This window comes from Suncus etruscus, chromosome 9 (genome assembly GCF_024139225.1).
Source record: "Suncus etruscus isolate mSunEtr1 chromosome 9, mSunEtr1.pri.cur, whole genome shotgun sequence".
In the NCBI taxonomy this organism is placed as follows: domain Eukaryota; kingdom Metazoa; phylum Chordata; class Mammalia; order Eulipotyphla; family Soricidae; genus Suncus; species Suncus etruscus.
In genome coordinates this window covers 111854398-111869419 of record NC_064856.1, presented here as the reverse complement: position 1 = coordinate 111869419, position 15022 = coordinate 111854398, and positions in this window count along the sequence as shown.

The window sequence follows — 15022 nt, the reverse complement described above, 5'->3', positions numbered from 1 at the left end:
TCGGGTCCTGGCTCCATCACCACTCTCCTCGGCCTCAGTTTCCCCTTGTGTAAGGCAAAGCCTTGAAGTGTCTCCAGGCCAGTGTCACTGGGGAAGGGCCAGTCTACAGAGCTCAACCCCACTGGCCCAAGGGGGTTCTTTCTTCAGTAGGTCCTGCCCCCCACTTCCTCACCCCCCAGGCCTACGATGGCAGCTGAGAGTCCAGCTCTGCCCCCACCCAGGAGTGACACCAGCTCAGCAGGGCTGAGAAGCCCTGAGGTACCGTGACCCCCAAGCAGATGACCCTCAGTGTCTCCCTCCTCTGTCTGGATCTGGGGTGCTGGTCCCAGGGGACTAGGGTCTACATACTCCCGGGAGACCCCGGTAAATATGAACACACCTGAGGGTCTCCCCACAGAGCCCAATGCAGGGAGCAGAAGCAGGAAGAATTCCCCCAATACTGAGGCCTTTTCCCTGAGGGGCTGAGTCCCTCATCCAGTCCACGGGTGTCCTGGACGCTGTTCAGCAGCGCCCCCTTGTGGCGACATTGGATGAGGCCTGGATGGAGTCTTGGGTCTGAGGGACTGGGGGCTCCTTTGGGGTCAGGGGGCTCTGCAAACCCAGAAGTTTGGGGACTGCTCAGGGGAGGTTGAGGTGCGGCCCAAGGAAGGGTCCAGAGTTGTGAGTCAGAGGAGGAGTTGCAGGAAGTGTCACCCCAGGTGCTGGGCCTTTAGGTCACTCTCACACACACACACACACACACACACACACACACACACACACACACACACACACACACACACACACACACACATAATGCACCATGACACACGGCGTAAGATCCCTGGACTCCAGCACTCTGCTGCAAGGATTTCAGGCCCCCCTCAAGCCATCTGGGCTGTGGTCCAGATAGGCAGAGATTCCCAGGACACCCAGAAGCAGGGCTGGGCTCCCCGTTCACTAACCAGCTAGTTCAGGGGACTTTATACACCAGTTAGTCCTAAGGTCAGGATGGGGTGGGGTCTCCCGGCTCTCTGTCGCTCATAGTCTCCTATGTGGCCCCTTGGAAAGAAGCTGGCCTGGAGCTCTTTAAACCAGAGGCCCACCTTGGGGTGCCCCCAGAGCTATCTGGACTGACCCCCAAAATGGCCCAGAATCCACCCTGCTTTTAGAGCCATCCCAAAGTCAGAAGGGGGGCCGGATAGATAGCATGGAGGTAGGGCGTTTGCCTTCCATGCAGAAGGACCGTGGTTTGAATCCAGGCAGCCCATATGGTCCCCCCTGCCTGCCAGGGGCGATTTCTGAGTGCAGAGCCAGGAGTAATTCCTAAACAAAGCCGGGTGTGACCCAATAACAAAAATCAAAAAAAACGAAGTCAGAAGGGCGGCCTCACCTTGAGCTGAAGCTGAGAGACAAAACTTCTATCAGCGGGCAGCTCTGTTCCCAGAAGCTGAGGCCCGGGGGCATTTCCATGAAATGAAGTTTGGGGCATCTTCGGGGACAAGCAGGTGATTCCAGAATGTTCTGGAATGTTCCCAAATGTTCTATGTGTTTTTTATGTTCTAAGTGCCTGAAGGCACCTGCACACCACTCTGGATTTTCATATCTCTCTCTCTCTCTCTCTCTCTCTCTCTCTCTCTCTCTCTCTCTCTCTCTCTCTCTCTCTCTCTCTCTCTCTCTGTCTCTGTCTCTCTCTCTCTCCTCTCTTATTCTCTCTCTCACTCTCTCTCGCTCTCTCTCTGTCTGCCTCTCTGTCTCTGTCTGTCTGTCTCTCTCCATAATTATAAAAATTGTAGAAATAATAATAAAAAGTGTGTAGAAACGTTCTGACAGACTCTGCAGGAAAGTGGCTCCCTGGGCTCCTGCTGAACACTGCTCCAGTCTCCAAGCCCGCTCCGGGGAAGATGAACTTTCCGGGGAGATAGCAGCTTAGCAACCTCGGGGTGCAGGCCAGGCTGAGCTGTGAGGTTGTTTACACAGACGCTCAACATCCGCTGCTCTTGACGGATGGACAGACAGGACTGCGTGAACATCCAAGGGCCCGACGGGCAGCTGAGTTCACAGGGACCTGACCCCGAGCCCTCCCTCTGCAGAGCGGGGTCGTGGGGGGCCACAGGAAGCAGAAGCTTCTCTTTGGAGGCTGGTGGGGAAAGGGCAGGGCGTCTGCAGGGCTGAACCCCAACCCCCCCACCCCACCCCCACCCCCGCTGTGATTCCCAGGACGGGAGATGGGCTCGGGGTCTGGCTGGGAAATAGAAGGTTCCAGAGATTTTGTTGAGGTCTCCAGTGGGACCTGGTGCAAAGAAGGTGATTGGATGAGCGGGAAGAAGAGTAATGGGGACAACAGGGGGCCACTGATTTGGGAGGGAGGGGGAGGAAGGGAAGAAGGAAGGAAGGAAGGAAGGAAGGAAGGAAGGAAGGAAGGAAGGAAGGAAGGAAGGAAGGAAGGAAAGAAGGAAGGAAGGAAGGAAGGAAGGAAGGAAAGAAGGAAGGAAGGAAAGAAGGAAGGAAGGAAGGAAAGAAGGAGGGAAGGAAAGAAGGAAGGAAGGAAAAGAGGGAGGGAGAGAGGGAGGAAAGGAGGGGGGAGGGAGGGAGGGAGGGAGAGAGGGAGGAAGGAAGAGAGGAAGGGAGAAGGGAGGGAGGAGGAAGGGAGGGAAGAGGAAGAATGGAGGGAGGAGGGAGGGAAGAGAGGGAGGGAGGAAGGAGGGAGGACGGAAGGAAGGAAGGAAGAGAGGGAGGGAGGGAGGAGGGTGGGAAGGAAGGAGGAAGGAAGAGGGGAGAGAGGGAGAAGGGAGGGGGGAGAGAGGGGGAAGGAGGGAGGAGGGACAGAGGAAGGAGGGAGGAGGGAGGGAGGAGAGAGGAAGGGAGGAAGGAGGGAGGAGAGGGAAGGAGGAAGGGAGGAGGGAGGGAGGAAAGAGGGAGGGAGGAAGGAGGGAGGGAGGGAGGAGAGAGGGATGGAGGGAGGAAGGAGGGAGGGAGGAGAGAGGGAAGGAGGGAGGGAGGAGGGAGGGAGGAGGGAAGGAAGGGAAGGAGGAAGGAAGGAGGGAGGAAGGGAAGAGAGGGAGGGAGAGAGGAAGGAGGGAGGGAGGGAAGGAAGAAGGGAGGGAAGGAAGAGGAAGGAAGAAAAAGAAAGGAGGAAAGGAAGAGTAGAAGGGAGGAAGAAAAGAAAGAAGGATGGAAGAGGAAGGAAGGAGGAAAGATAAAGGAGGAGGGAAGAAAGGAAGGAGAAGGAAGAACAAGGATGGAAGGAGGAAGGAAGAGTAAGGGAGGACTTGTGAGGTAAGTGGGGATGAAGGAAGAGAGGAGTGAGGAGGGAGATTGAGAGAAGGTGGCGGGAAGAGGGCAAGAGAACATTCCGGAAGGCTCCTGGAAGCCGCAGGCCTCATACAGGTCTTCAGCCCCAGCAGTGCCACAGTTCAGGCCCGCTGGGTCCCCCCTGCTCCCCTCTTTCCCCCTCAGTCTCCTCTTCCCCTACCGGAAGCCCCTCCTAGGCTGCCCGGCTGCCTCATATAAATGGGGGTGTGTAGCTCCTTTCTAGGGGTCTGGGCTCCCCTTCTGTCCCCTTTCCCTCAGGACCACGAGGGCCCAGCTCCCCAAGCCAGGGTGGGGGTGTCCTACGTGGGGACCCCCGTCCAGGCTGGGTCTGGGCACTGCTCAGCCTATCCATGGGGTGGGTTACGGAGTCTCTTTTTTCTGGACTCGCCTCCCATGAGGGGGGTTTGGGGTGGCAGGGGCATGACCCTGGGCTGTCCACAGCCATGGGTGGGGGGAGGAGAATCTCACAGGTGCCCCCACCTGCCCCATCTCTGCTGCATCTGTGACCTTGGGGTGCCTGTGGGCATGGTGACCCCTTGAGGCGGGTGAGGTGCTGGGCTGCTGTGGAGGGGACAGAGTAGAGGGTCGGTCGTGTAGGAGAGAGACACCCCTAACCCCTTAGCCGCGTGTCCCCGTTAACAGTCGGATCTGGGAGGGTGTGGGGTGATGTGGGGTTCAGGAGGGATCCCCAGGCCTCTTCCAGCTGTACAAACACCTTCTTGGATCCTATGTGCCTGCCCCCACATGGAGGTACAGAGGACAGGGGTCACCCACTGGGGGATCCTGAATTCTGTCCTGCTATATCCCGGTGGGGAATCACAAAGGCCAGGACACCCCCAACACTGGACATTGTGGACAGGATGAGTGGAGACCCCTGAAGGGGGCTTCAAGCCAGAACAGCCGCCCCCCCCCCTTCTTCTGAGCCTCGGGACCTGCATCTGACAGCAATTTGGCTTTTTATAAGTTACTTCCTGGGCTTTGAACGCCCCTTCGCTCTGCTGCTCTGGGCTGCTTATCCGTCCCTCCAATTTCCTGCCGAAACAGCCACGGCCGGGGTATCTGATGTGGGGTGCAGCCCTCCAACACCACCCCCCAAGCCCCCTGGGCACACGTGGTGAGCTAGAAGCCTGAAACGGGTCTACAGACACACACACACACACACACACACACACACACACACACACACACACACACACACACACGCCCCCCAGATCCTTCTAGAACAACAGGAAGAAAGAAATCAGGCTTGATTCCCTGCCACCCCCCCTCCCGAAAGACTCAGTGAAGTTGGGAGGTGGCCTGGAGGAGGGGGAGTCTGGGGACTTGGATGAGCCCCTTGGGCCTGGAGACGGGCGTGATGCTGGTGACCGTCCCAGGCCGGAGGAAGCCGTTTATCTCGGCCGGAGCATCTGGCCCTGGAAGTGTTTATGCCGGGGAGGAAGTGGGTGCACTTGAAGTCAGGCTCCGAGCGTCCCTGGTTTGCGTCTGGTCTCGCCGTGCTCCTCTCCCTCCTCCTCCTCCCTTATTGCTGCTTCCTCCGGCCGATAAACCAGGCCATAAATCTCCTCCACAAAGCCTGGTTTTAGGGAGGGTGCAGCTGTCCTGGCCTCCTCTGGGGTCCGGGCAAGCCAGGCGCCCCATTTCCTCGGGCTCCCAAGCCAAGGGGGGCGTGGACGGTCCCCTGGGCCCTAGCCTAAGAGTTGGGGTCCCTGTGTGATCCTTCCCACAGCAGCCAGGGTGCCCCCAGCTACCTGTGTCAAGCTCAGAGCTTGTCACTCCCATCCAGTCACTCATCCACTGGCTCACCAGCTTACACACTCATCCATCCATTCATTCACTCCTCTCCTCCATCTCTAGTCCATCTGTCTGTCCACCGCCACCATCATCCATCCACCTGTCGCTCACCTCGCATCCCTCCCTCCATCTAAACTCAGACTGTCTGCGGCTGAACCCCCTTTTCTGACACCTGGTGGGCCCATCTTTGGGCATGTCCATGCCCCCTGTTTTGGGCTCAGAATTCTCCTCCTGGCTCTCCTGTCACATGTCAGACACCGTATTTCAGCCCTTGTCTGAAGTTCTGGGAATGAGAATGTCCCCATATAGATTTGGGGTACAGCTAAATACCCTTTCAGCCTAAAAAGGGGGCACTGTGAGCCCCCACACTTCACTTTGATATTGTTCTGCAGTCAGAACCCTGACATACTTGGGGTCCCTCTTGCCTCCTGGGTATAAGGCCAGTAGAGCTGAGGGGACCCAGCCCTGTAGGGGCTCAGGCTGTGCCCTTCCCTGACTCAGGGACTTTTCTTGGGTACTCTGTTTTCCCTTCTTGCCACCCCTCACTTCCCCAACCCCAAGCACAGCAGTCTGGACTCCTACCCCAATTCTCACTACCAGCCCACTGCTAAGACTTGAGTATTTTTGGGAGGGTCACTTGTCCCAGTGTTAGGTCCTCCTACCCACACCTGCACCCCAGAACTCTGTCCAAGTGTTTTGAAAGGATCCTGAGCACATGAGGATTTGGAGATCTTGAGCCACTGGCTGGCTTGGAACAACCTGAGGTGTTTTGTTTGGAGGGGAATAAGGCATTTTCCACCCAGGGCAGGATGGTTGGGCTCAGTGTAGCTGGTTTTATGTTTGTTTTTGTTTTGATTTGTTTTGGGGGGGCCACACCCAGCAATGCTCAGGGCCCCGAGGATCTTGGCGGGATCCTATGGGATGCCGGGAATGGAACCTGGGTTGGCTGCTTGCAAGGCCAGTGCCCTCCCCGCTACACTCTTGCTCTGGCCCCCAGCATGGTTGGTTTTGAACACCCTTAGGGAGCGGGTGGAGACGCCAAGTCCCTGATTCCCACACTCACTATCTGGAAGGAGGTGCTGGGCTGAGCCAGCCACAAGCGGGCACCCTTCCCTGTGCCCCAGTCCTGGGCACACCCAGAACTTTCCAGCCTCCAGGCCCTTGAGAGGCTGAACCCTACCTGCTGCATGTTCCCAGCCAGAAGGACCCCACCCATGGGCCTGGTTGCTCCCAGCCTGCAGGGTCTGTCTGTGTCTCCCCCAGATAGCCTCACCAGGGTCAGGCAGCGGGACCGGCCTGGGAGGGACTCAGTGGCCCAGAGCTGACCTCTGAAATGGTGGGAAGTCCCTAAGGAGAGGACAGCCCCAGTTTCCCCCAGGAGGGTCCCCTGATGTTGAAGGAACAGCTGGCGACAACTTAGAGAAACTGCTCTGGGTGGCTGGAGGGCACAGGGGATGTGTGTGTGTGTGTGTGTGTGTGTGTGTGTGTGTGTGTGTGTGTGTGTGTATCTGTGAGTATGTGAGTTAGGGCGAAGGTGTGAACACAAAGGAGGATGCCCATGTTGCGAGGGGTCCATGTTTGCGAGCATGTGTGTGCTTCCATGTATGTTGCGAGGCAATGCGAGGGCCTAGCTGCATTGTGGGATTTCACTCTGACTCAGGCCCTGAGGACCAACCATCTGCCATGGCCTTTCGGGGGGGGGGGGACTGTTCACCCTGGGGGGCTCCTGGGTGAGTGGGAAGGAGCCGTGGGAGCTGAGAGGGCAGGTCGGCCTCCACCAACACTCCTGGACCCAGAGGTCACCCAGCACCCTGTGAGGGCCAATGCTGCCCTCTGGTGGCGGGTGAGCGCCTTCATGCAGCCTTGGAGGCAAACTTGGGGTCCTCGGGGATTGCTGCCTCAGACCTGTGGGGGCCAAGCAACACCCCGAAGTCCTCTAAGCAGTGAGACTCAACCACTGACACCGTCCTGCTGACATAGCCCAGGATCCAGACTGATCCCCAACCTCTGTAGTGACCCCCAGCTCTGCTGCCTGCATATGAAGGAGAAACTGAGGCACAAGTAGATGGTGGGTGGCCTGTCAGATCCCTGCTGGAGACCTGCCCAGGGGTTCCAGCAGCGCAAGACTTAACAGACAATCCTGGAGACCCCCTTGGGGACAGGGGCTGCGGTGGGGGAGGCTGAGGTGTGTCCAGACGCTGTGGAAAGTGGTCAGAGTAACAGCAGGAAGGGCATTTGCCTTGCACACAGCAGACCTGGGTTAATCCCCGGCATCCCACAGGGTCCCCCGAGGCTGCCAGGAATGATTCCTGAGCACAGAGCCAGGAGTAGCCCCTGAGTGCTACTCAGGAAAGAACAATAACTGCAGGAAGCCTGGGCTTAGCCCAGCCCGCTGCTAATGGTCAGCTTGGGGTACAAAATCTCTATGCACCCCCACCTTAATCTTGGGGTTCTACCTGCCCTCCACTCAGTTCCTGTCCCTGCCTGCAGAGTGTGTGTAAAGGTGAGGCAATCTCGTGTGGCCTGACACTTTCCCCGCAGCCACACAGCCAGGCCCTGTGCCTACGGTCCCAGTAGAGGGGGGAGACTCCAGGGCCGGGCTGAGGGGACAGGAGGCAGAGGTGAGAGACAGAGACAGTCCCTGCATGGCCCCCTGAACTCTGGATACTGCACCAATCCTACACCAGATGCAAACCCTTCTGGTTCCGGAAGTTTGGGGGAGCACAGGGAGGAAGGGAATCTAGGAGGCAGGACCTGGGAGGCCCAATGACAGCATTTTCGGGCCCTGTAGCTTTGGCAGCCCACGCCTACCTTAGCACGTGGCCGCCATCTCTCCAGCATCTACGTGAGCAAAGCAATGGGGAGCATCTGAACAATGATGGGGACCCCCAACAGCATGGAAAGCAAACTGCCTATGAAGAGTCTGAGACTGAGGGGTCCCCCCAGCATCATGGGGGACATCAGAGTCCTTCCCCAGGCCATGAGCTTCTTTCCCTGGTGCTGTTGGGGCCAGGATAGGCCCTTGTGGTTTGCAGAATTGCAGCAAACTGGTGACCTGGCCTGGGGGTGGGGGATGAGCAGGCGGGTGCCCCACCCCAGGGCAGTCCCTGGCACTGGGACTGTCCCCCCTCCTGGGGCCTCCTGTACCTCCAGGAGCGGCTCCAGAATCTCCAGATAAGATAAGATCTCCCAGATAAGGATCTAATGACCCTGGACCCGGAAGCAGAGGGTGTGGGGGAGGTGCCGGCTGGCCCAGAGCAGATGGGGGCACCTGGGCGTGGAGCCCCAGACCCTGCCCTGCCTCACCCCACCCGGGGCCCTTCCCCAAGGTGGGGGGTATTCCGAATTCTCAGCCCACCTCTTGGCCCTGTCTGAGGAGGGACCTACACCTGGGAAGGTGAGGGCTGACGAGCCAAGGACAGCTTCAGTCCCTGCACAGAGGTTTTTGGGGTCAGCACGCCAAAGCTCAGGCCCCAAAGCAGTGCAGCTGGAGGGGGCCGGACAAGACCTCCCCATGTCCTGGCTCAAAGGTGGTTCAGTTCAAAGGAGTTGGCAGAAGTGGGGTTCAGACCAGACTGGGCAGGGGAGCTCTAGTCCTTCCGTCTCTTTGTCCATTTGTCTCTGCCTATTCCTCTACCTATCATCCATCTATCCATCTATCTATCCATCCATTTCTTTGTCTCTGTCTTTCCATTCATCTATATGTGCATAGGTCACCTGTCTGCCTGCCTGTCCATCCATCTGTCATCTATTCAACTGTCCATCTCTTTGCCCAATATCTGTCCATCTGTCTGTGCACCTGTCTGTCCATCTGTTCACCTTTTTATCTGTCCACTTATCTGTTCATCCATCTGCTCATCTGTCCATCTGTCTGCCTGTTCATCCATCTATCTGTCATCTTCATCTGTTCCTCTGTTTCTCTGTCGGTCTGTCACCTTTTCATCTGTCCATTTGTCTGTCCATCTCTCTGCCGCTCTACTAGTCCATCTGTCCTCCTGCACATGCCCTGACGCTCCTCCATCACCCCCATCTTGGGTAAACTTGGGGATCAGCCCATGTCCCAGGTCAGGACAGAGCCTCAGGGTGCAGCCTTGCGGGCCGGTGGGGAGAAGTGGGGACCCAGGAGGACCTCACTGCCCAGCCCAGCCAGGCACCTGGAGAGCCAGCCGACGGGTGGGTGACATACAGAAGGCAATGCCCCCTGCCCCCAGCTCAAGGTCTGACCAGTCTCTTCTTCCGGGACCCACTTTCTCCTGAGCCCCTGAGCTCACAGAGGGGCCCCAAGGCCTGGATGAAACTTGGGGCTGGCTAAGCTTCATGGGAGTTGCCACCAGGGGGCAGTACCAGCCTGGACTGAGACAACTCCTGCACTGGGTCCTTCCGGAGGACCTGGCTGGGCAGAGGGGACAACCCCCCACCCCACCCCCGCCTCTGGTTCCCTGGGTTTGCTTTGCACCCCACAAGCCCATGTCAAGCAGAAAGCTGGTATCAGTCCCTGTGGGAGCAAAGACTTGCACTTTAGGGCAGAAACAGCCCTCCCGTGCCTAAGTTTCCCCTCCTTAAGATGCAGGCAGCAGAGCTGGGGGGGTCTCTTGTGTGCTGATGCGTGTCTGCGTGTACAGGTGCCTCTGTGTGCAGGAACATGAGCCCCTGTGTGTGCAGGCAGGTGTCATGTCAACTGCATCCATGCAGCGTGCAAAGAACACGTGTTATGTGAGTGGATACGTGTATGCAATCATGCCATATGTGGGAACAGCTGAGGGACTCCCTTCCCTCCCAAGTCACAAGTGAGGTCCCTGCACCCTTGACCTGAGAGCTGTGGGGTGTCCCTTCTATGGGGTGTCCCGTCCTTCCCACACATTTGTCCCTGGGGGCCTGAGGCCACCACCGTGGACTGGCACACGGAAACAGACCCAGGACATGATGGCTGCCTAGGAAAGTGGATTCCCTGCAGCCCCCCAGGCCCTGTGCCCGCCCCTCCCTACGGCCACCATCACCGTGCCCTTTTCACAAAGGAACTCGGAGTGATGGGTGGACCCATGATGAGGTTTCTGGGGAGACTCTGGGGTAAGGACAGCAGGGCTGGGGGCGGTGGATGATTAACCACCAAGACAGGAGGCAGCGCGGGGGTGTTTCCTGGTCACCCCGGGATGTCGCGTTCCTGTGAGTCAGCAGCAGCTTCTGGGCACCCCGGAAGTGCTCGGGCCATGCCCGGCAGGTCAGTGACCTTCCAGACACTGGGACTCTCTCAGCTGGGTACTGGGAGCTACAGGGTACTCAGTACTTGGTATTCAGTGCCCATTGATGACAAGACTGGCACCCTGGGGTAGGGGGTGGCAGAGGGGTGGGTGTTCCTACATCCTGGTCTTCCCTAGGGGCTCATCTTAGTGTTTGCAGCACAGAAAATGGGGTACATGCAGACTGTTTTATTAATTTGAGGGTATCCAGTGATGCTCGGCACCCCCCTGAGATCCAAAGAGGCAGTGGTGCTCAGGTCCCGTGGCTTTGGGGATGTCCTCAAGTGATGCTTGGGACCCCTGCAGTGCTAGGATCTAACCAGGGTCGGCCGTGTGCAAAGCAGGCACCGTAAGCCCCATCTGCCTGTACTCTCGAAGTCTCAGTGGACTCCAAAAACAGTGCTCAAACTGTGTTCAGACACTCCAAATCCAGCCATGCTCAGACTTTCAATGTCTGTTTTCCCATCAAGGTTTACCAATGCCAGAGTTGGAAGCAGAGAATCTTGCAGAACGAACACCAATCCAGGTCCTGGCTACTTTCCTATGAGTCAGGGGTTTGGGGGTGACTCAAGGGGCCATCAAGATGGTCCCCGGCTCAGAGCCTGAGCTAGGAGCAGCCCCAAGGATTGGTTTCTGGAGACAGCAGGAAACTGAGCTAAACCCCCAAGGGGCTGGTGTCAAGGCCGCAGGTCTCCTAGGAAATAGTGGGGTGTCCCTGAGGACTGTAGGCAGGAGGAAAGTTACATGCTCAGATCCCGAAGGCACAGCAGTGGGAGGGGGTCGACCACTATTAGTCACACACCTTGGTGACCAGTGCTGAGAGGTGCCTCAAAGGCAGGTGCAGTCAAGTACACACACACACACACAAAAAAGTCCTGAATGTCTATCCCTGACACCTCCAGTCCAGGTAACCCCCAAATCTCTGAGTCCCAAGATTTCTGGGCTTGGCCCCTATAAAAATACCACCACTAGGGACCGGAGCTATAGCACAGTGGGGAGGACATTTGCCTTGCACACAGCCAACCCGGGTTTGATCCCTGCCATCCCATAGGGTCCCCTGAGCCTGCCAGGAGTGATTCCTTAGCACAGAGCCAGGAGTCAGCTCTGAGCACGGCCGGGTGTGACCCCAAAAACAATAAAGAAAAAGAAGGAAAGATCCCAGGGGATAGAACACTGAAATCCCAATTAAACAACCTCATGGGTTGCCACAATAATTACGTTGGGGACCCCCGTGCTTCAAGCACCCATGTGCTCTGGTTCTTGCTAACCAGATGAGCGGAGTTTACCGAGGGGGGAACCTCCGTCCTTCCAGGAGCCAAGCGGACGAGAGAAGCCACAGAGAGATGGGCAGAGTGAGCACTGCAGGCTGGAGTCTAGAAGTGGAGTCTAGAAGTCTAGAAGCACCCATGCTGTTGTTGCAGAATGGCGGGGCAAGTGAGTTTCTTTTGGTTTTGGTTTTGGGACCGCACCTGGCAGTGCTCAAGGGTTCCTCCTGCTCTGAGCTCAAGGATCACTCCCGGCAGGCTCGGGGCACCATATGGGATGCTGAGGATCGAACTCGGGTCAGCCGTGAGCCAGGCAAATGCCCTTCCCGCTGTGCTCTGGCTTCTTGAGGGAAAGTGGGTGAGCGGGTGACGGGGTGGACAGGCTCCTGGTGGGCATGAAGGGCACATGCACAGGAGCTCAGACCCTCAAACGGGAGCCCCCTTCTATGCCCTCCTGTGGGACACATTCAGCGGCAGGCTGGGGGAGAACATGGGTCCTCAGGCCCCTCAGGGACACAGGAGGACAGAGCCGGGAGGACTGCTGGGGGAGCAGCCTGGGCGGATCATCTGCTCAGGAAAACCCGGAGTGTCCCAGGACTGGACTCCCAAGATGTACCATGGGGTCTCCGAGCTGCCAGCCTGAGCGGTGATGTGGGTCCTGACAGGAGATCGCTGGCCCAGTCCTCACCCCTGACACCTGCACCTGGACCCTCACCTCTGACCCCTGACCCTCCACCCCTCACTTCTCACCCCTCTCCACCCCCTCTTCCTGCCACAGGCTCTTGCTCTGCTCAGTGAGGGCCCATCACAGAGCACTGATCTGAGAGACCTGAGCTAGAAGAGGCTCAGGGGGGCTCCCATGGGCGTGTGCAAGGTCCAGGGAGCATCCAGCACCCCACCCGCTGACCCAGCACTGCAGAGCGACCCCTCATAGAGCTTGAGAGTGTCGTGTGCTGGGGAGTCGGGGCTGCCACTAAGTGACCCTCAGGGACCCGAGAGGTGGCCATGGTGAAATCAGCCCCCCTGGCCCGTGCATGGGACATTCTTTGGGCCTGATTCCCGGAGACATGTGAGTATGCTCTTATGTTGGTGTCCATGCATGTTTTACATGTCTTGCACACCTACACAATGTATATATACACACACACACACAAATACACAGCAAGGCATATGTGTGTTCATATCGCATGTGTACAAACACACAGGTCACAGGTGTTGTGTGTCATGGGAATGTGAGTACACATGTGAGTAGAGAGGCAGACCTGTGCAGAATCAAGGACCACAATGTAGGCCACCACCTGCCCCGCAGTGTAGCCGCACTCCGTTTAAAGAAGGGTTGGTGGGAGTGGGGACCAGGGCTCGGAGCGGGCGCTGGTGAGGTTGTGAGAGTCAAGTGGGTTGGGGGGCTGCCCCCAGATGCCTGTCTGACAGTCTCCCTGCACCCGGCAGTACCCATTAGGGGTAACATCTCTCCAGCTTCCAAATCTATCTCCTGGCTTGGAGGCCTCAGCACCCCAAAATCGATGAAGGGGCCTGATTGTCCCGAAGCACCCCAGGTATCAGACTCCCTGAGCAGACTGAGCATCCTGCTGTTTACCAGACAGTGCCCCAATAATCATGGCACTGTTACCCAGCTGTTACCCAGAGCCCACTCTTACCGAGCACCCCAGTTATTACCCAGACCCCCATTGTTGCCCAGAACCTGGCTATTACCCGGCCCCCAGTTGTCACCCATCTCCTGATTGTTAGCACAACACCCAGGACAGTGCCCCACCAGGAACCCTGAGAAGTAAGCTGGAGGTGTCGCCCATCACGGCACCCACGGGGGCTCTGGGCCAGCCCGTCCCTGCTGACTCAACCAGCAACCAGGGCCCAGAGTTCGATGACCTCCTGGGCGTGCCCTGGAGGAGCTGCATGGCCTGGCCATTCTCCCCCCACTGCAGGGTCGGGGTCCTGGTGGGAAGGTCCTAGCATCTCTATCACGGAGCTGGAGACCCCACCTGTGCCCCCCCAGACCCAGACACTGGGCCCTTCTTTGCTCAATTCTGCGAGTCCCTCCTAGAGGGAACTAGCACCCCTGAGTCTTGGGGGCACCCCTGAGAAGCTTCCGAGGTCTCAGGATCTCAGAGGGGACCCCCAGCCTGCTCACTCCAGCTTGGGGATCAACCCCAGAGGAGGGGGACTGAGCCAGCAAAGTGGGGGACTCAAGCTACCCCACTTCCCCAATCACCTCTTTATGTAGTCCCTCCTGGCCCAAGGCAGCTGCTTTGCCTATAATTCCCCTTCAGATGCCTCCCCAGGATTCTGTGGGACCCTCAGAGGCAGGACAGGCCATGGGCACCATTTCTGCCCGAGATAACCCTGCCTGAGCTAACCCAGGTACCCCTAAACTTTGCAAAGAGGGTACAGACTACAGGCAGACAGGGAGCCTTGAGGGCCTCCCACCTGAGCACATCCAAATCCCAGAGTTGCACCCTCAGGGGATAAGCCCAGAATTATGGGGCCATTGTGGTCTCGCCTCTCCTCAGCCCAGGGCATGGCAGGTAAAAGCCTGACCCCGGGCCTACGGGCACTGACCGAGAGTTACCCTGCGGCCAGGTGAGCTGAGCCCGCCGACCACACCCCCTTCCTGGACAGGCACAGAGGAAGCAGGGCAGAAAGAAGCCATAGACTGGCCCCCCCCATAAACAGCAGCCATGTACAAAGGGCAGCCTTTATGGCTGAGGTTGGAACCCAGAGATCCAGAGATAAGGGCCGATGCTGACCTGTCTGACCGTGACCCCGAGATTCAGCTGGAGTCATTCACCTTTCGGGCCCGACGCCTTCCTGAAAGGGCCCCGGCTGGGACCAGAGGGGATGGATGGGGCAGAAGTGGGGTGTAGGGCTAAGACATTACAGCACAGCCCTGGGAATCCAGTGGGGCTGGGGTGATAACTTACACCCCATGGAAACTTGGGATCCCTGAGATGGCCTTGGGCTTCCCAGACACAGCTCACAGGGCATCACCATCCGTGCAAGGCCCCAGAGGGGTATGCTCAGCTGTGGGTGTATGGCTGGGAAGGAGAGAAAACTAGCTGAATCTCTGATATCAGAATCCTTTCTGCCTTGTCTTGTTTGGGGGCCATATACATCTGTGCTCAGGGTTTTCTCCTAGCTCTGTGTTCAGAAATCACTCCTGGCGGTGTTCGGGGGAACTTATGGAATGCCGGGGATCAAACCCAGGTTGGCTGCGTGCAAGACTAATGCTGTGCTATCGCTCTGGTTCCCATACCAGGATTTTAAGTAAAGAGTAAATGCTGCTGTGATTTCCACAGATGGGTCCTGGGATGTCTCGCTGGTGTAACTCAGGACGAGGCTGACTTCCTTGAGCTCCCGAGAACTTTCCAGAAGTTTCCAGAAGCTTCCTGGTTAACATATCTTGCCAAATCTTGC